Raw genomic sequence first — 21,948 nt, forward strand, 5'->3', positions numbered from 1 at the left:
TAAACATTTTTTCCTTATAAAGTATCCAGCCTTAGGTATATTGTCATAATGACAGACAATGGTACTAATATAAAGTTAGTTCCACTTAATGCTAGAGCTAGAAATCATTAATGCAATAACAAATTAATCAGTACTGAATACTAATTTCAGCCCAGGGAGCAAGAATCAGTTCACTTGATTTTTGTTTCCTTTCTATTGTATACAGGTTTAATATAATTGCTCATCACTTTGGATATGAGCATTATGAAAAGGTGACTTCTTACACATACTGAGTAACTTTATCAAAAAAGCAGTTTGACCTGTAATGCCATGATCTACTGGAACAAAAACATCATGCACACTAGACTACAGTCTCATGACTTGACATATATTCATTCCCATAATTCTCTATCTTGGTATACATATCCTATTATTGCATCCATTTTACAGATAGAAAACAAAGATTGAAAATTGAAGCAGTTGCCCATGGTCACCTAGCCTTGGTGGTAGGCACAGCTTTGAATTTAGGGGGTTTGACATTTTAAACACTGGCCACAAAATTCTCACCTAAAAAATTTTACCATAGATTCAAGCTTGAGAAAATTTCTTCTCTGAAACTGTTTTGTAATTTGTAGAATGTGGATAATGTCTCTTTTTCGGGACTATACCATGGAATAGAGGTAATTTTCATAAAAGGGCTAGTCGGTAGCTATGGCATTATAGATTAGTCATAAATAGCACATCATTCTGCTTCTGCACTCTTAACCTCTAACAAACCTTCTACTCATCAACGTAAGACATTTGATGTACTTTTTCTTGACTATTCCACCTTGTTTCTTCCTCCTTTTACTAAAAGCCCCTACATATTAAATTTAGCAATAAGAAATTCTTATAATAAGAAGTAGAAAGTAAGAAAAGGAAAAGAAATTCATTATTATGGGTTAAAATGAACAGAATATAAACTTATTTAATCTTCATAATATCTTTAGACATTAGATATTCTTATCAGTGTTGATTTACAGAAAAATCAACTCAGACGCCAATAAACAACCTGTGCGCAATCACATCCTATCTAGTAAGTAGCAAAAATCAGTTTGGAACCAAGGAAATCAAGTTCTAAAGAATTGCCTCTATGACCAGTATGGCTCTTGGGTTCTTAATTGTATTCCTTTTGCTAATTTAGTCTCCAATTTATTCACTCATCTTTTTTATTTGCCATCTATAGATATCTTGCTTTGTGCCAAAAATCTTGCTTTGTGTCTATGTTAAATGCTGTGGATGAGGGAAATTAGGGAGAGAATACAAAAAATAAGTAACTCAATATCTTGATCTTTAATAAGGGAAAGTAACAATTTTTAAAATAAAATTGTGCCACCAGCCGCTACTGAAAAAACGATTGGAAGTGAATATTGAAAATGCTGGGGGGAAGCAACTTACCATGACTCAAAAAGGGGACAAAGCTTCATGGAAGAGGTCAAGTACGTCCTCTAGTATTGAAAGTTATAAAAAGAAAAGATCAGAATGCGTTTCAGGTAGTAGCCACAGCTCTCTCAAAGCACACAATGCATCATATTACAGTTACCGTGGGAGGCTGGACATGCCTAGAAGTTAAAAGACCTTGGTGAAAGAAGGTGAGACCAGTGGGAAGATAGACTAAGGGGAAGTAGCTGGAGAAGCAGGCAGGTTTCAGCAGACCTTGAAAGCCCATGTAGCAGAATTTGTTTATTTTCCTTTGATGAACAGGAGCCGTTACTAGTATAAGAGATACCCGAGAGAAACAGACCCAGACTGGGTATCAGGATACATAGGCTATGCCCCTGACTTGGCTGGAAACAAGCTCTGTGGAACAGTCTTTTGGTGATTCACCAATCCTCAAACTGAAAAGCTATACTTATATTATATCTAGGATCTCTTCCAGATCTAGGAGTGTCTATTTTCATAATGGTCCCACATTTGGCCTTTATAGAGGAAGTGGTTGGAAACACATGGGGAAATATAAAGCGTTACTAGATCCTAAAGATGCCGGGAACTTCTGGAAGTAATTGGCAGCATCTATCACAGAGTGTCAGCATTCACTGCCCCAGAGGTTGGGATTCTGCTACTGCTGCACACACCTGAATACCTCAGTGCTGTGTCCAAGATTTATCCTTGGCACTTCTGGAAAATCGCTATTCTAATACCTGTAGGGATCAACTTTCATAACTGCAAGACACTCTATCAGAGGGCTATTTGGCCCATGGTACCCTCATTCTTGGAGAAAGATGCCTCATTTAACCCTCAAGGTTCTCACGGGAAGAAGGTAAGATGGAGTTTTTCTGAGTTTGGATGCCTAACACAATAACTGGAGAGGAAAGAAAAACTGTAACACACACACACACACACACACACACACACACACACACGCACATATTAATTAGTAACTATATCCATCCCTTTTCTGAAATAGTCTTATGCAATATATATGATGACCAAAATATTTGTTTTGCAATCAGCAAATATTTAGTGAATATTTATTTTAGAGAATGCTTCAGCAATTAAAACACACACAACACAGAGATTTGAAGCCAAATATAAAGCTTTCTCTTTTCTGGGGGAAATAACTGAAATGGATCTCATACCTTTGGCTGCTGTGCTAGGTGCTCTTTGCTACGGGGTCATGTGTAAGTAGGCATCTGTACAATCAAAGTGCCTGTGAGGCTTTCTCTGCTCCCCTTTGCCTTTCTGCTCCTTTAGTGGAAAAATCTGCCAGAAAGTGAGAAAATATTAGAGGATGCCAAGAAAAATTTCTTCCTGTTCAATTCCTGTGAATTTGAGAGCAATCTTGTAAGACAGCCTCCCTTCTTGGGACACCGGATTCACAGAGCAGAGGTCAAAGGTGATCTTATATGTACACTCAGTTCAGAATATTCAAGCTGGCCTGGTGTAGCAATTATAATTACCTTTTGGGAGAAAGCACAAGAATTCTGATACCACATCTCCAATTTCACTTACAAGGCATATTCGAATCATTTTCTGGTTATTCTACTGTTTCCTTAACTGTGGTCATTTAAAAAAAAAAATTCTTAGTTTTCCCCATGGTCCTGTGTGTGACTTCCTGCTCTGTAAGTGATGGAGATCTATGCCTACAAAGCTCTTCAGTCAATCAATGGATGCTTTCTTTACTCCTTTATATATTATGCTGGAATCTTTTCCATTTGTACCTCATTTGTTCAGCTTCTTCTCACTTGTGTAGCCATTGTCAAGGTGATAGGTGCTTTATCAATTTAGTACCAAGGTTGCTAATTATATCACTTGTGTGGCTGGAAGCCTAATCTGAACATTCCAGCTGACTTTCAGTTGGTTTGGGGGCAAAGGAAAGCAAACCTTTGATTGTTGGCTTCATCCTTATCGTACTCTTCTCCAATAAGTTCTGATAAATGGGAGATTAATAATAATAATTCATTAAACTCTCAAAAATCATCCTTGCACAAATGGCACAAATGCATTACCCAAACTGTGTCCTGGCTTGGATATCCATTGTGTTTCATGATCACCATCGAAAACCTAGAGAGCATCTACTTATATTTTATAAGTGAAAGCTCAGGGTATTTTCCTTGAAGTTGACATCTCTGGAGCATGTCCCCCTCTCCTCTCTAATTAGACCCCAGCACTCTGTATTTACTACAAAGATTTTTTTTTTCTCTTTCCCAGTAGAATGAGCACCACCAAAATGTATTTCTGCACAAGTGTCATATTCTAAGGCTGTCCTCAGAACACTGATTCCTAAGGACTTTGATCATCACTCATTCCCTCTCATTTCTTTTGTGGTATATTTATGTTCACGTGAGTGAGGCCTTTGTTACTGGGCAACTAAGTTCACTTTTTACTTTTTTTTTATAATCAGATCCATTTTGAGTTTGTGTGTGCAGTTGAAGAACACACAACTGTTCCTAAGGCTAGAGATGTGGACACACCAGAAAGAGCATCCAAAAAGACTGCACAGGAACAGAGGGCCTGCCACCATCTATCTTGCCCCTCTTCCTTCAGACACTTTCCCAGACCCTAACCATGGTCTCCAGCAGGCATTTTTTCATTTTTGTAATGAAGAAATTCTTCGGAGCTTCCGGGCAAGGTAGGCCACAGGGCCCTCCTCTCATATTGACATCTATATCTCCAATGAGCACCCAGGTAGGTCATTGCATGAAGCATTCTCCACTCACACATGGAGAAATGTTTTTCTTGAATGTACCAAGAATAAAATCACCAGCAGTTTTGGCCTTGACATCTCCACATCAATCTTTCCATCACTTTCCTTAGTCTAAAAACTCTGCAGACCCTATTGTCTATTCATGCCTCCTTTGCCTTCACCTTCTGAAGCTTTTGCTTACTACTCTCTAATCCCTGGCCCTTACCTATGCCCCATCCTGGTCCCAGATTCTGGAAGAAATGACATAACTCTTCATGTTATCATTAAAAAGTAGCATATTTGTCTTCTATAAAATCTTCATGCATTTTAATTTTCTTTAAATTGCATTTTCTTTTTCATTTTTACCCAGAAAGGATCTTGCAGATATTGCTGAATTTCCTCAGTTGTCCAATAATCTCTTAAAACTTCAACCTGAACCCTACTGTATTCAAGAACAAAGAGTGCTTCAAGATATAATGTTCTCATTTTCCTTTCTTTTTCCTCCAACACCAAACAGATCTATTTGGGAAACAACACTCTCACCCTTATGTATCCATTTATACCTAATTCTCTGAAAAGTCTCTAATGAAAAGTGATTTTTTTTCTTTTTTAAAAGGTGACTCTTCAATGTAGAAGTTAAGTAACAACACCTTACAAACTTGCTTAATAGATTTAACTACTCTTTTCTGCACTTGAACTTTTCCATTTTTGCTTTATCTTCCCTCTTACCCTACAAATGAATTTACTTTACTCTTAAAAAGGAAGAAAGCATGTCTTCCGCTGACTCATCAGGTTATACCTTTTTAGATTTTCCTTACCTCAATGTCAATTTTTTAAAAGTAGTATATACCTGATCTTTCTCTCATCTTTTCTCATTCACTCCAAAATCCCCTGCCTCATTTTCTAATGTAATTTTTTAAATTAAAGACACCAATAATGACTGAAGTGTTAAATATCAGTTCTATTGAAGAATTTCTGCTTCTTGAACATAGTAGAATAAAACTTAAACACGTTATAACTTTCATTTCTCATTGGCTTCTATGACAAGGTTGAATCTCCTCTTTCCTCTTTGACCATTCATTCCTTCATCTATCAGAGATTGTTAGAATTCCATGATATTTAATTGTACCTGTTTTAGTCAGTTATTTTTCCACTGACTAAATCAGAATAATTGTAGAGAAGAAAAAGTTTATTTGAAGGCTCACGGTTTCAGGTGTCTTAGTTCATAGGCAGCTGGCTTCATTCCTCAGGGCTCAAGGTGAGGAAGAAAATCATAGTGGAGAGTGTGGCAAAGAAAACTAGCTCCCATAATGATCAAAAAGCAGAGAAAGAGAGACAGATCTCCACTTGCCAGAACAAATATATACCCCAAAGCCACACCCCAAATTCCCACCTCCACCAGCCACACCCTACCACTTCAGTTGCCACTCATTTAATCCCTATTAGGATATTAATTTCCTGATTGGGTTAAGACTCTCACTACCTAATCATTTTGTCTCTAAACCTTCTTGCTTTGTTTCATGTATGAGCTTTTGGGAGACACCTCACATCCAAACCATAACAGTATCTTTCCTTCGTTGACACACAGTTAGGTCACAATTGTCTGTCTCCTTGCTCTTATGTATGGTGTTATGAAGGAGTTCTGGCACTAAAATGTGGGTGAAAGTTATGTAAGCCAATTATAGACCTGTTATGTAAAACTTTTCCATATGCAATTATCACCTTTCTCTTGGACATCAAATAGAAATGACTCTTTTGACCTTTAGGGCAGTGTATTAATCAACTTTTGTTACCATAGCAAAATATCTGAAACAGGCTAACTTTCTTTATAGAGAAAACAGGTTTGTTTTAGCTCACAAGTTTGCAGCTTCACAGTCTGAGATCAATGAGCCCCACTAGTTTGCCTTCTAGTGATGGAGTTTCAAGGTGGCATAATTCATCCCATGACAGAAGACAGGGAGCATGTATGTGTCTGTCAGCAAGCTCACTCTCCTTCTACTGATAAAGTTACCATGATTGAATCATGGGGAGGAGGGCCTATCCTAATCACCATACCCTCAAAAGCAAAACATGTTAATACCATAATTAAAATATGTCCACCCTCTTAATACCCTCTTAATACCTTAAATTCTGCTATAAGTTGAGAGGACATAGTATATTCAAACTTCAGGCAAGAGCAATGCTATAAAAGAAAGACAATATGTCCCTGCGTGACACTCTGCAGCAGTCTCTCTATTGGTCTGCAGAGTTCTGTCATAAGCAGTCCCTCCTCCAAGTGTACCCAGAGAACCACAGAGGTAACTGTACTCTACCAGTACTGAGTGAGCAGGGAAGTTTCTGGAACACCATAGGCATCATGTTTTAGACTCAAACAATGTGTTATGATGTTCAGAGGAGATCTGAATTGGAAAAAAGAAAAAAAGAAAGAAAGAGAGGGTGGGGGAAAGAGGGAGGGAGGGAAAAGAAAATACATATAAATTGATCGTTGACTTTCCAAATATATTGGAACATGAAATACAACAATGATTTGATACCATTAAAGCATAATCTGTACTAAAATGCCAATCCAAAATTAAAATATTTCCTGAATGTGAAGTTGTTGTTTTTATTGGTTTGGTTTGGTTTGGATTGGTTTGGGTTGGGGTGGGATGGTTTGGTTTGGATTGGGTTGGGTTGGGTTGGATTGGTTTGGATTGCCTTTGTTTTTCTCACCACTGGGCTTAGATAGTGCTGCTTCCCCTCCCTGGAAGGCTCTTGCCCTGAACTCTAGCCATTAAATGCATTTTTAATTAAGAATTTGGATCCTGCTTCTGCTATTTTCTAACTTTGTAACTCGGGAAGTATTATGTACATTCTTGGAGTTTCCCTACTTGTCTCTGAAAATTGGACTAATGATACCTGTCTAATTGGGTAAGAGTAAAGTTTAATAAGATAACATTCTTCCAAGTGGCAAGCACGTAGTTGACAATAAATACACTTGCATTTCCTTGGGATAATAGGAAGTTCATGTAGTGAGGATGAGACAAGATGACAAGCACACAGTAACCTTTCCAATGTGATAAACATTTTCTTTTTAAAAAGTATATCCTTGATGCTGGAATGTTCTTCTGTAACAAAATGAATCCTATTCTCCTGCTATAACCCCAGTCTAAACAAGTATAAAATAAATCATGAAACTTCGGAGTCAAACCCTTTAGTGAGTCTGCACTTTCTTATTAATACAATGTGAGCCATTCAACATGGATTACGAGGTCTTTTGCGATGTGACTGGAGCATGACAGATGTTCTTACAGGTTACAGATGTTCTTACACACTGATTCTCCCAACTCATGCGTAGCCTGGGGTGGTCTGATACCCAGACTGGAAACTGCAACTGAAAACAACCTCTTTTCTTTATTCCAAGATGGCAGACAAGTGTTGTCATTTTCTGTTCACTGTCTCAAGTGAAAACGTTTGGAAAGCACTGCTAGGCCTGAGCAGGACTGGCCCTAGTTCTCAAGTTCACCGTGGGACACCTGCCGGAAGGTCTTTGAGCTTCTTGTTCCCTCTACCTGAAAAGAGCCTTTCCTGTGCTAATTCTCAGTGGTTGCCTAATCTTGACCAACCACCTGATCTCATTGTCAGGGCTGTTTCCTCCAGTAGACCTTCACCGATGTCCCCTGTCTTAGCTCTTTGTCAACTGTGGTTGTAACTTCTGATACAAACAGCTTAGAGGAGGAAAGGATTTATTTCAGCTCATGGTTTCAGAGGCTTTGGTGTATGGTTGGTTGGTCCCATCGTCTGGGGCCTGAACTGGGACAGAAAATCAAGGTGAAGAGAGTGGCAGAGGAAAACTGCTCAGCTTACGACACCTGGGAGGCAGAGTCAGAAAGAAAGGAGCTGAGGACAAGATATAGTACCCAAAGGCATGCTCTCCATGATTTATTTCCTTCAACCATAACCTACCTGCCCACAGTTTTTCCCTCCTCCCAGAAATTCATTCAAATTATGAACCTACCAATGCATTAAACCATAGATAAGAATAGAGTTCTCATGAACCCATCACTTCCCCAAAGCCCTACCTCTGGACATTGCTGTATTAGGGATCAAGTGTTCAGCACTTGAGATGGTGAGGGACACATCAGATACAAACTTGAACACCTCCTAAGCAATTTCACATGCCAGCATTAGGTCAGGTCCCAAACGCCCTGTGCTGGACTCTGCCTGGGTTATGAACACATAGCTCAGTAGCTGCCCAGTTGCTGACCTGCCTATCCTGCAGACTCCACATGGCCTTGAGGTCAGAAATAATTTTTTTTTCTCTGTGACATCCCCAGGACTTGCCTTGTGACTGGTATTCTTAAGTCATATTGCTAGCTTCCCAGTGAAGCAGGAAACTTTAGAGGCAAACTCTTATATTAACACACCTCTAAAAGTTGTCCTTTCTTTTGTTTCAGTTAAAACAATTCAAGGAAACTTACAAAGAATTATCTAAGGCCGCTAAACCACTCTGACTCATTCCTTTGGGCAGACTAGAGTAAACTTGACTCATAATTTTGTGTATGTCCAGAGCATTTGTTTCTTACCATCTTTTCCTTTTAGAACTTATGCTGCATGACCCTGAACGGAACATGCCTAGATACGTGTCTTCGTCTTTCCTTTTAAACCTTAACCTTAAACTGAGCAGGCTGGGAATGTACTCTACATGTGTTTTCCTAAACAAAAATGCATAGGTTTCCCAAATAAAGTTCCCATGCTTCCTTTGCTCAGAGAAAGCATGCTTTTGCAATAACCCCTTTTGCTCTCCTTACTCACTACAGTAAGAAATCTTAATTTATTTATGTTCTGGTTGTGGTTTTTGCCTTTGTGCTTACTAGAATATGAACCTATTGTGTTTGACTACAATATTTATTAAGTGAACCAATAATAGAACTGTATCTGTAGTTACAAAAAAGAAAAGAAAAAAGATTTCTAACCCAAAACAACACAGAAACATGACAAAACAAGGAAAAGCAAGTGGAACAGATTCTGGAGCAGAATCAGCTTCTTTCTCTGCAACACAATGCTGTGAAAAAAGATTATTCTCCCTCTGTCAACATCTGGAGGAAGGACCTATCACTGGAAGGGCTTTTTGTGTATTTAACATAGTAACCTTCTTGGGAGTCTTCCTAAATCTAAGATCATAAATGTTTTCTCTACAAAGCTAGTTAGTAAATATTTTAGGCTTGGCTGACTACATAGTCTATTATAACTGCTCAACCCTGAAATTGTAGCATGAAAAAAAAAATCCATTGATAATACATAAACAGATGAGTGTGTATGTGTTCCAATAAAACTTTATTTAGAAATCCCTGTGGTGGGTCAGATTTGGTTCATTGACTGTAGTTTACCTGCCCCTGTTCTAGATGAAAGACTCCCAGCTCATGCATGGAAGGGACTCCTTTTATTTTTCCTCCATTGGCTATTATCATCAAGCCCCCAACAGTTTTTATAGTCACATTTTCAGGAAACCTGAAACACTAATTGGTATTTCTCTCCAATGCCACACTATAGCATGTTGCAAGTAGTAAAAGACATTTGCATGGCTCTTCTTTACAGAAGGACAAAGGCAAACTATTCACTGATCACACAGTCACTCGGAGAAGAGGCAAAACAGGAGAAAGGGAAACCTCTGAGTTAGGGCCACGTTTGGGCTAACAGACCACTAGACTGTCTGCCTCTGTTTGTCCTGAGGCTTCATATGAAGCTACCTTAATGAGATCGTGAGGGTGAGTGGGAAACTGTCCCCCTCCTCCTGGCTCCTAGGAGTAATAAAGTATTTTTAAAGGATTTGGCAGTTGGGAGAAAGAATTCTTTGGTGAGAATTACTAACGCCTTGTGAGCACCTCCCCTTTGCAGCAAGGGAAGCCTGGCTGTTCTCCAAAACCAAGGCTAATGGGTGGGTGGGAGATTATCAAACCGGAGTATTGGGGAAGCTCTGAAATACGTTTCCTGTGTTGAGGAGACTCAGAAGTCATAGGGAAGGTCTTCTGGGGGAGCTGAACCACACTGTGGACTCAGGCCTGTTGCCCACTTGGCAACCTAAGGGCACCTGAATTCAACGGGTTGGGTGGCTCCTCCAGGAGAGTGCTGGGGTTCTGGGGCTTTTGCCTTCTGAGCAGCTGTGTGGGGAGAAGTGTGAAAGTGTTTCTTTTTTCCACTGAAGTGCAAGGAGGGCTCTTCTCCTGAGGGGCCTGTGTGGAATCTTCTTTGGATCTGCTTGAGATGGTGAAGGAGATACCGCAGAAAGAAGAAAGAGGCCCTGCTCCCTTCTGCTCCTGCACAGAAAGATAGGCCTCAGTAGAGAAGGGTCGCACAGGGGAACACCAGAGACCCCTCAGCATTTCTGATCTGCGTGGCCTAGAGAGGATGAAGCGTGGCCCAGTAAACTGGATCCCCTCACTTCTCCCTCCTGCCTCCCCCACACAAACACACACTTAGAGAAAAATAAAAAATCAGAAGTTCAAAATGAAGGTAACTGGTGGACAGGAAAAAGAAGATGGAGATACCCCAGTGGCCTCTGATTCAAATTGAATCTATGCTGAGCTAGGGAAGGAAATATTAAACCCCATGTCAAGTTCAAGCTTTCATCTTTACCCTTAACTGGACAATCTAATTGCCACTTTGAGGCTCTGTGACTTAATATTTTGACAGGACCTACAGTAAAGAGATATAATCACAGGATATCCTGAACTTTTTTATTCTGGAGCTGGGCAAGGGAGCCTCCACTGGAATAAAATTTCCAAGAAATGGGGAAACAGATTTAAAAAAAATTAAAAAAACCTGTCTTTGATCTCAATCTCTGTATTATTAATGTTATGACACACTATTTTGAGGAGAAAATCATTAGATTGATTAATTTTTACCACACTGTGCTAATTAACATGTTGAGCATCTATTTCCAAGTGCTTTTCAAGGTGCCAGAAAAGTACAAAGACATGTGTGTATTAACCCTACCTACAATCAGTGTCAATGATAGAGCATAAGAGATTAAATATGTTGGTAGACAGTGTCATAAGACATGGTCCTTGCTCAACAGTCTCTAAACATTTTGAGGGTCAGAAATATGTGTTTCTCCAACTCCAACTAGGGCACTGATCAGGAAAACATAAGAAGCAGTTAAGAAATACTTGAAAACTGATGGAAGAAGTGCTATGCTATACATGGCAATTTGAGTTTGTTTAAAATACAAGGGAATAGAAATCCCTGTAGTTACAATGGGGTTCCCTAAAAACAGATGTTTAGTTTCAATGACATGTGATTTTTATTTCTAACTTGTATATAATGGGCCAAAGGAACTTTGGGATTTTGCATGATAAAAGCTAATATTTACAGCTATTTACACAAAATTGCTCTTTAAACAAAGAGATTTCTAAAAAATGGAAGTCCTAAAATGTCATCTTTTCTGTTCTGCTTTTTAAAGAAGGAGGGGGGAATTATTATAAAATGCTTTTCATTAAGACAATTACTGTTTATCTTATCACAACGTTAACTTTCTTTTCAAGAGTTTTATATTTCCTTATTGCTGAAGAAAGGATCTCAGAGTCTCATCTGAAGGAAAATAAGTGTTGATTTGGACATTTTCAAATGATTGTGTATAATGACTTCCACATTCCTGATGGTTTTCTGGTTTGATGTTAGAAAAACTGTCAGCATTAAGGGTCTTGATAAGGCTGCTGGTTGGATATTGCTGTTCACTAGATAAGACTGATGGAAACTGAGCCCCACACATCTTCTTCCTCCCTTTCTAACACCTAAAATTTAACTCAATTCTCCACCCAGGAGAGGTCTTGGGAAGAAAAATCATTGTCAAAAAAAAAAAAAAAAGGAAGCCAGTAAAGAGCAAAAGAAAAACAATCCTCCCCAAACACCTCTAAGCAAGACAGGGTGAAGAATGTGAGCCCTCACAGCTACTCCGAGGAAAGGGGGAAAGGTCTGAAGATAAACACACCCATTTAGATGCAGCTGGAAAAACGAAGTCAGGTTTAGAAGGCCTGACTCCAAAGCAAACAGGTTTTTAAAACTACTCTGGGGAATCTTGTCTGCACTCACTTCTGAGCTATGCATCGCATACATCTGCCTCTTTCAATTAACAGATGCGGGGCACAGGGCAGTCCTCATCTGCCTCCCCAGGACCAATGTGGCCTGGACTCCATTGCATCCTAGTTGACCAAGGCCACAGCCACGGGTTATTTTCCTAATAAAATAATGGATTGAGCCCTTCTCATTAAACAGGAATGCCTTCTCAACTGCCCAGTGCTTCTCTGTTGATGACAGATTTAGGAGTGTATTAATGCATAATGGCAACTCTAAGGTATAATGATAGTTTCAAAATCGTATTTTTGTTTACAAAAGCTGCACACACATAATAATAACAGTTATTAAGAGGTCTTTATATTCTATGCATAGTTGTAGTTGCTTTTCAGTAACTTTTTGCATGCTTGCAACAACTGGGATAGCACAACAGTTTCTGTGATGTGGAGACATTTTTCAGTGAAGGAAATGAAGGGCAGGAGATTTAATATCCTACCAAGGACATGAAGCCAGCAAATGGTAGAGCTGGCACTTGTACCCAGGTATCTTGGCTCCAGAATCCACTCTTTTTTTATTCTCAACCTTTGATATTATTACTTACAAATTTAATGTCAGGCTTTATATTTAATGATAAAGAGATTTAAAGAACTAATGGCCAGGAACATACCTAACATGCCCCTTTTATTGATCTGGGGTGTGAGTAAAATCATGTACCTTTTAATCAACTAACATAATTCAAGCCTTATCAGGCCACAGCAAGAATAATCCCATACCCCTCCCTTTTTTTCTCCCAAGTCAATTCTATTTCCCAGGATGCATATACACATAATTCAGTCCTTGACCAAGGTTTTCTTCTAAGCATAAATTAGGGGCTCTATCTGGAGACTCCAACCTTCCTTCATAATAAGACTCAGCTCAGCTTTCTTCATCACTACTGCGGATAAGAATTGTGGATCACCAACAAAGAACTGTCACCAAAGACAAGGAGTCCACCATGATGGTATCACTGGGAACCAACTGGGACTAACAGTGAGTAGAAATGGCAAGTCCACTCTCACTTCCAGCGGCACCAATGATGAAGCAGGCTAGAGTCAGGTGCCGTGCAGCCAGGCTCATGCCTCAGCTAAAATCGCTGCATCTCTCAGGGAGTTAAGCAGCAATAAGGAAAAGCTCTGTCCCCGGGCTATGCCACACTGGCTTCCTCCCATGCTTATGCTTCCTTTGTTAGGGTACTTTATTTGAAAGTTATATGCACTGACAGTAATGACAACGTACATCCATAATACCAAATGGCTGGGTTAAGAACATCAGCAATTCCCCATGATTATCAGGCCCGGATATAGAACTTGGGTCAACAATTCACAACACTCAATCATTTGCTATTAAATTTTCTTATGAGAAAGAGCCATGGAGATTAGTGTTTTTTATTGCTGGCTGAATTTACTTAGGACTATTTTAATCTTGAGATAGGTTATATTAATCACAAAGCTTACAAAGGAGAGGAATGACAGTCTGGAGAACCCTTTCCTCTCAAGAGGTTCCATGAGTCCCATGCAGTGGGACCTGTCTTTCCTAACAGATTTTTTTTTCCTGCATACCAAGTGTGGTAGTCAGCTTTCTATTACTGCAACAAAATACCCGAGATAATCACACTAATAAAGACAGATTTATTTTGGTCAGAGTTTTAGAGGTTTCAGTTCTCAATTGGTTGGTGCTAAGGTTTTGCATCTGTGGAAAGGCAGCAAATTATAGCAGAAGCATGTCATAGATCAAAGACATTGATCTGCATGGCCAGATGGAAAAGACAAAGAGGAATTGGAGAGGTTGGGGACCAACTATCCCCTTCTAGGATACATCTACAATGACCAGAAGACTTCCCACTAGACTCCATCTCTTAAAAGTTCTATCATCTACCAATAATGCTTATATGGGGACTAAGCCTTGAACACATTATCCTTTGGGAACAGTTTAGATCCAAACTATAGCACCAAGGCATTAAAATGGGGGTGGCACTCTCGACATAATACACGTGTCCTGTTTTGATAGCAATCTCCTTTAAGTACACAGATAACTACTTTATGCAACACTAATAATTTGTTAGGCAATAAGTGAGTCTTGAGTTTTTGTTTCCCAGTTAATAAGTATCAGGATAAAATGCATTAATGCACACCCCAAGTGAAGAAAGAAATGGGGGTCACTGTACTGCTGAGCTGAGTTTAGACAGGATGGACTGTAAATCTTAATAATTAATGCCTTGGCTTTACTTGATTACCGTGGTAACTGTAAGAAACTTTTAGACCATGCATTGGGCTACACTGATCACTTTAACCCTCCCTCTGCCTTCCTCCCTTTCCTGGGCTATGCTTCTATTTCTTTGTTTCAGATCAATACTTCAAAGCACAGACTAGAAAAGAGCTTGAGAAATTACCTGCCATTTCACCAGCATGGAATCTAAGACCCACGTGAATTGTACAATGTTCAGATGGCAAGTGGCTAAGCAAAGTGAAGTTCCAGGTCTTCAGAATCAGCATGGAAGGTTTTCCCAGACAAGGACCACTGTTCACGCAATGGCAATGATTAAATCTGTCCCAGTGATGTGACTCTACAGGAACATCAATGAGGTATCCAGTTGTCAATCGCCTTCCAACTCCTTCTGTAGCTGGGCTGTGGCTTTGGAAAGCATGCTGTTGCCAAGTGGTTTGATGCTCAGCTCAACGACTCATGGAAACAGCTCATGTGGAGACAGTAAGCAGAACACTTGATGCTTCATTTAACCTACTCGTGACACGCACCAGCCTTCCATGCAAGCTATCACACAGTGAGCTCTGACCCTTGCAAAGTAAGGAAACTCACCCTCATTCTCCTAGAGAACGGCTGTTGAGCCATGGCTTTGTGTGCTCATGGTATAACGTGGTTGTTAAAAACCTGGACCTGGTTCCTTGGTTTCAATTCCTAGATATAATTTCTTACCAAGTTACCCAGCCCACAAGAGCTTCAAGTTCTACAACTGAATAATGGATAATAGTATGTCAATTATTTTTTATGAAGTCTGACACTCAGTAGGAGGATATCGCTATTATTAACATCATAATCTCCATTTAAGACCTTTAAGGCTTCTTGTTCAATATATAGAAATGGGAAGCTGCTGTCTCCACCCTTAAAACAAGAAAAAAAAAAAAGAACAGACTGAAATTTAACAACTCTTCTTAAAAATCAATCAGAAAACTGAGATCATAAGGCAAACATCTACCCTGAAAATTGAAGAGGCAAATAGGAAGATAGAGAAAAACATAGCTTACAGGAGCGGAAACCCATAGCAATAGCCAATACATGCAGAAACAGTTTAAGCTGTAATTGAGAAACTGCTAGGTCCTCAGTGTGGAGTAGCATAAGATGAAAACTCTGAGGGCCTCAATCCTGCGGGGAAACTCCACCCCTGTAAATTTTACCTCCAGGGACCCTAAGAAATTCTCACTGTGGAGAAAATTCTGTTTTGCTTCCAGCAGGGAAACAGGAAAAGTAATCACTTGAAATACATAGAGAGCTCTCTTTTCTCCTTAACAAGGCCTACCCTAAAGGGAAATTATTTTACCAGAGCATAACCAACCAATCTATGGGAAAGGGAATTCCCAACTTGGGCTCTCTTTCATCTTGCACATAGGAGAGAGAAGAAATGCAACTCTACCTCTTCTAGCCTTCTACTCAGGGTAAGACTGGAATCCATTCACACAACCATACATAATGCTTCCCTCCTCTAACACTGAATTGGAACAATAGGAATTTTATATAGTAACAGAGGATCACAGCTGAAAGAATTACAAGCCTCAGACCCTACTTGAAGAATCTTCAGGAAACATAAAACCAATAAAGGAGACAAAATGAAGACACTGGAGATGATACTTCTAGCCTTTGACCCCAATGCTTACAAAAATAATAAATCTAGCCTACCTCCTAGCCAGATAAACACAAGACCCCAGCCAGGCTCAAGGTGTGCACAGGGGATCTCCATTTCAGGTTCTTCTTTACAACATGCTTTTTCTTTCCACCTATCTGCAGTGGGTTGAAAAGCCTCCCCCTAAAACTTAGATCCACCCAGGACTGGAAAATAAAAAAGTTTATTTGGTGGCAGATATTATTTGTAAATAGAATTATTTCCAATGGAGTTATACTGGAGGAAGGTGTGCTGTGAATCCAATGACTGGTGTCTTTGTAAGACAAGGAGAGAGACATTCAGATGCACAGAATCACAAGGAAGAAGGGCCATGTGGGAAGATGAAGGCATGGGAGTACTGTGTCTGCAAGTCACGGGATGCCAATGATAGGTGGGAGTCGACAAAAGCTAGGAAGAGGCAAGGAAGGATTTTTATGTGGAATCTTAAGAGAGCATAATTTTGATGATAATTTGATTTGAGGCTTCTAGATTGTAGAACTGAAGAGAATAAATTTCTTTTTTGGCAGGGAGAGGGGAAGACGGGGATTGAACTCAGTGGCATTCAACTACTCAGTCACATCCCCAGCCATATTTTGTAGTTTTATTTAGAGACAGGGTCTCACTGAGTTGCTAGTGCCTTCCTTTTGCTGAGGCTGGCTTTGAACTCAGGATCCTCCTACCTCAGCCTCCCAAGCCACTGGGATGACAGGTGTGTGCCACCGCAGCTGGAGAATAAATTTCTATTGTTTTAAAGCCACTCAAGTAGTTCCTTGTGACTGTATTGCCCAGAATTGCCATACTCAAAATGAAATTTTCAGAAGTCAAACTGTGGACTCAAGAGATGCCTGAAAGAACTTGAGAATCTTCGTTCACATACATTTATTTACTTATTCCACTAAAAACTGACTCTTTCAGGGAGGATTTCTGAAGTTGTATTTATAACACTCTGAATTTGGAGAATGAGATGGAATTACAGCAAATTGTAAGCTTTGGAGGATTTTTTAGAGAATATTCATAGGATTATCTACTTGCCATTTGAAGTGAGAGGTTGATAGAAAGGAGGAGAACACACTTTAGGAAATAGATTCAGGGAATACAAGCTCACCTCTTGCTCCTGATTTCGTTAAAAGCATATAGTAGGCTTAAAAAAAATATACCAGCTAGGGTGTCCCAGTTTGAAAAAAAAAAATGCTTTCATTGTTATGTGCTAAAAATGTCTTTACTTCTAAAATAATGCAAAAGAAATGAAGTAAAAATATACTGCTACTTCTCAAATTAAGTTTTAGGAGTAATTGTCACAATTAAAAAGGATAATGGTCTGGGAAGAGATAACCCATTGAATGGATGTTGGAAGTGGAAGACATGAGCACTCGTCCTTATAATGTTGGTGGCCCAACCCTATAAAAATGCTGTGTTGACATCAAGTTAGACCCAGACAACCTCCTCCATAAGAGCAAGACAAACCACTGCAATCGAGGGCTCAGCACAGCTCATCCATGGTCTAAAAGATGTCATTAAAGTTCATCTGTTACCAGCCACATTTCTTGCAAGGAAGACTCCACTGGAACGCCTCATTAGAGGCATGAGCAGCTATAGTCAACTAACACTGATGTCATCTTTGCTTGACTATAATCCCCAAATTTTTCTTTTGTGCTTGATTTTAACAGTGGTTTGGTGAAATAAATCAAGAAATTTTGGGAGGCTTTGAAAAAGCCAGTCCATTTTCAAACCAGTGCAGGAATCTGTCCATAGTAGATATCTACAAGGTGACCACCATATTCCTACAGCAGAATGCATGGGCAAGTGAGATAAAGGCATGAGCAGAAGGGACAGTAGAGATTCACAGTCTAGGGAAGGATACCAGGTTTTGCTCCACAGCCTTCATGAACCTCTTTTCTCCATTAATGTTCATTAGCAGCCACATGTAGGTCACCATGTCACTCTCTGCCCTGCAGTTTATAACCAGTGGAAATCACAGTGGCTTTGGAATTAAGCAAATGTAGGCTTTTGTCCGTGTTGACACTGGCACTTCAACACTTAAGGTCAAAAGTAGATTTTGTGCTTCACTGTTTAAATTTAAGTTCTGGCTATTTTACCCCTGGCTTTGAAACCTTGTGTAAGTTACTGCTCTCAGCAGTCATCTTTTTCCTCTTTAGAAAATAAGGATAATAATAATAATGTTCTCTTAGTGTTATTGGGGAGATTGACTGCATCTACATATAAAGGAAACTTAAGACTGTTCATTGATCATAGCACTCAATAAATATCAGTTATCATGATGATAAAAGATATGATGGTGGTGGTGGTGGTGGTGATGATTCTGTTGTCTCCTTACAAGCTTAGTCAATTGTAACAACTCATTAAACTCTTTCAGACTCAGCCCCTTTAGCTGTAAATCTGAAGGTAACACTACTTGCTCCAAAAACTATCTAATGCCATGTAATACAATGTGTAAAGCTTCATAAAATATAAAAGGCTACTCAAGTGAAAAAATAGTATTATATATATATATTTTTTATTCCCTTTTGCTTTGTAAAGGCTTTTAACAATCTGGAACAGTTGACCCTCCTTAGAAGGTGTACAGCTACTATTCGCTTACAACAGAAGGTTGCAAAACAGGTCCAGTGTTGCCAAGTCTGATGATTTTTCAAGAGAAAATGTAAATATATATTTTTGTAGAATCATCTCCAACCTTCCCTCTAGTTTTAAAACTTAGTACTCAAGTCAAATTGAGGGGCAAATGACACAAAACTTGGTGTCTTCAATTGACCATGGGCTTCTGATATCCACTTCTGTTTTATGTATGCTGATGATAGCAATATCCTCAGGTACACAGCCAGCATTTAATGTATGCATCATGCATGAAGAAAGGGCAAGTAAAAGGGAGAGGCTGAGGAAGTGATGAAAGATTGAATTGCATATTGTTTTGAAGACAATGGAAAGAACTTTCTGGGTTTCTTCCTGTAGGAGAAGCCACTGGGAAGTCTGGGGGAAAGTGTGACCTAATTAGGCATGCTTTTAGACAACCACTTAAGCCTTTTTGCTGAGAAAAGACTACTGGAACAAAATGCAAGCAGTTTATACAGGTGAGATGATTTTGCAGAAATGCACAGAGGCAATGATGGAAGTTTGGACCGATGTGGCAGCAGCAAAGATGGTGAGTTTTTGATTCTACTCTTCCAGTAAAGTCATCAGGATTTGGCAATAACTTGAATGCAAAAAATAGAAAAGGAATAAAGGGAATAAAAGAAACCTCTCATGTTTTTTGTTTGTTTGTTTGTTTTGTTTTGTTTGTTATCTGGGTAGTTGAAGAGCTAGAGCCCCCATACTGGAATGAAAATGGCTACAGGGACAAGAATTTCAAGGGGTTAAATCACTTCCAATATGTTAAATTTGACATGCCTATAAGTTATTCAAGTGGTAAAGTCAAGTAGGCAGCCTGATATACGAGTCTAGAGTTCAAGGAAAGGGTCTGAACAGGAGGTATTAATTTGAGTATTGTACAGATGGCATTTAAAGTAGTGAAGGTGGGTGATATCATCTGCGTGGGTGTAGATGCAGAGAGAAAAGAACTGAACTGCAGTCCTGTCTCACCTCCTCCTCCAAGCTGATCTGTGTTAATTCTTACACTGCATTGCAATAGTGATAAACAAGCATCTTACACTTTGTAGTCTTTTGTGAGTCCAAAGAGAATATTATAATGTTTTAAGATGTAAGCCATTTGGTGACACAGCATTCTTTAGTCTAAAGCAACTGTTTCAGGAAAAGGCATGTGGAGAAAAGATGAAAGTAAGTTTGCTTATTTTAGAATAAATTTATTTTCCAGTCTCCCTTGACACACAAAGAGAACTGGGAGTAATATTTTTTTTCTATCCATTCTTAATCTCTGAAACTCCAAGCCATTAGCATTATACTTGAATATAAAGTGGGTGCTTTCTGAGTTATAGTGGTCTTTTAAGAACTAGAGAAAATTGTGGCAGTTTTCCATGTCTTTAATTTTCCTGTCACAAAGGTATGTTAGACCTGGATCTTGAATATGATAGCTTTCAAAAAGAAAAATTGAATCTCCCCATTGGTGCATTAAAAACTAAGTCCTTGCTTCATGGTAGTTTTAATTGAATTATTAACACAATAACAAAGTTGTCTGAATGAACTTTATTCCACCCAATATCTCTGTGATGACTATAAAGAAAATAATTAAATTTCTTATGGAAATTAGCAATTTTCCTTAATACACAAAGAAAAAGAATATTGCCTTCTAATCTTTAGGTCAGCATAGTGGCCCCTTTCTAATTTTTATTTGTAATAAGAATGAATAATTTTAATTAATACTCACAAAGCAGAAAAAAATAGAAGTGTGAAATTTTAAAAAAGAGGAAAAATTAAAGTATTCCTGGTTTCTAAAATTCAGTATGGGAGATTTTATGTGGTTTGATCAAAACTCAGTGAGCAGTATCTCATTACTATAGAATACCCAGAGCATGGAGGAGGAAGGGGAAAAAATCTATGGCTCTCTCCACTCCCCCTCAATTACTTTTGTGGAATAAATGTGACTCCCAATCCACCTGACAAAACTCCCTAGACAGAAAATGGTGTTGATCAGAAATGTTCTTTAAATCATGTATGGAGTTAAAATATACTACTGGAAGGTAATGAGAGAGGAGATGAAGAGCTAACGAGATGGAGTTTTTATAGGTCCTGCAACGTGGAGCATTTGAAATATGGTAACTAAGTCTATTTTAAAGTTGGAAATGCATTAACTCCTGGCCCTAGGAACTCACAGGAACCACAGTGTTTACACTAGTTGTGCACACCATTGCTCATTTCCTTCTTGCACCAGTCACTGAGGAGGGGGTAGAGGTTGACATGTCAACAAAGCCATCTTTTCATTTCTTTAGCTCTCCGTAAGGGCTGGGGCTGGGATTTGAGCTTGTCAGTCCCAGCACACCTACCTAAAACAGAATAAAAATAGTCGCTTTGTTTATATTTCATTAACAGTCACACTCCCCTTTTACTCACACTTAATCAAAGTCGTTTATAGATTTAGGGATGGAGGAGGGCTTATAAATTGCCTTTCTCCTGTGCGATGTGCTCAGAATCCTCAGTTAACACTGTTGATTTATGTCAACTATTTTAAGTCAACACTCGGGGCCTCCCAGCACTCCGATTGACCAATATTCTGATACACAGATTTAGTGCCATTTCTGTGTGCATCAGAGCTTACTTTATTTAGCACTTTCTTTTCAAAGAGTAGGCATTTTTTTAAAAATCCGTATTTCACTAAAATTGCAATGCAAATCCTCTTCTGTTGACTTCTCTTATAAGAAAGCTTTTTTGCTATTTTCCACAAACATGATTCCAGAGTAAAATAATAATAATAGTATTCCATTTCTTAAGGTAGCTGTTTCAGTCTGTTCAAGCCACTATATCAGAATACCATAGACTGGCAGCTTAAACCATAAACATTTATTTCCCATGATTCTAGAGACTGACAAATCCAAATTCAAGGCACTAACAAATTTGTTATCTTGCAAATTCTTTCTTCCTGGTTCGCAGAGGGTTGTGTTCTTGAATCTTTACATTGCCTACAAACAAAATGTTTTTTCTAATGTCTCCTCTCATAAGGGTACTAACCATATTCACAAAGCCTCCATCTTTATGACCAGATCACTTCCCAGAGGCTGCCGTTCCAAAGAACATCACCTTGTGGCTAGGATTTCAACAAGAAATTTGGGGAGACACAAATATTTAGTCCATTACAGAAACCCATCTGTGTATTTTCCAGAAAGGCCCTTGGTATTGTCAGGTTAAAACTGCTTTG

Source organism: Spermophilus citellus, assembly GCF_964194105.1.
Source record: "Spermophilus citellus genome assembly, chromosome: 4".
In the NCBI taxonomy this organism is placed as follows: domain Eukaryota; kingdom Metazoa; phylum Chordata; class Mammalia; order Rodentia; family Sciuridae; genus Spermophilus; species Spermophilus citellus.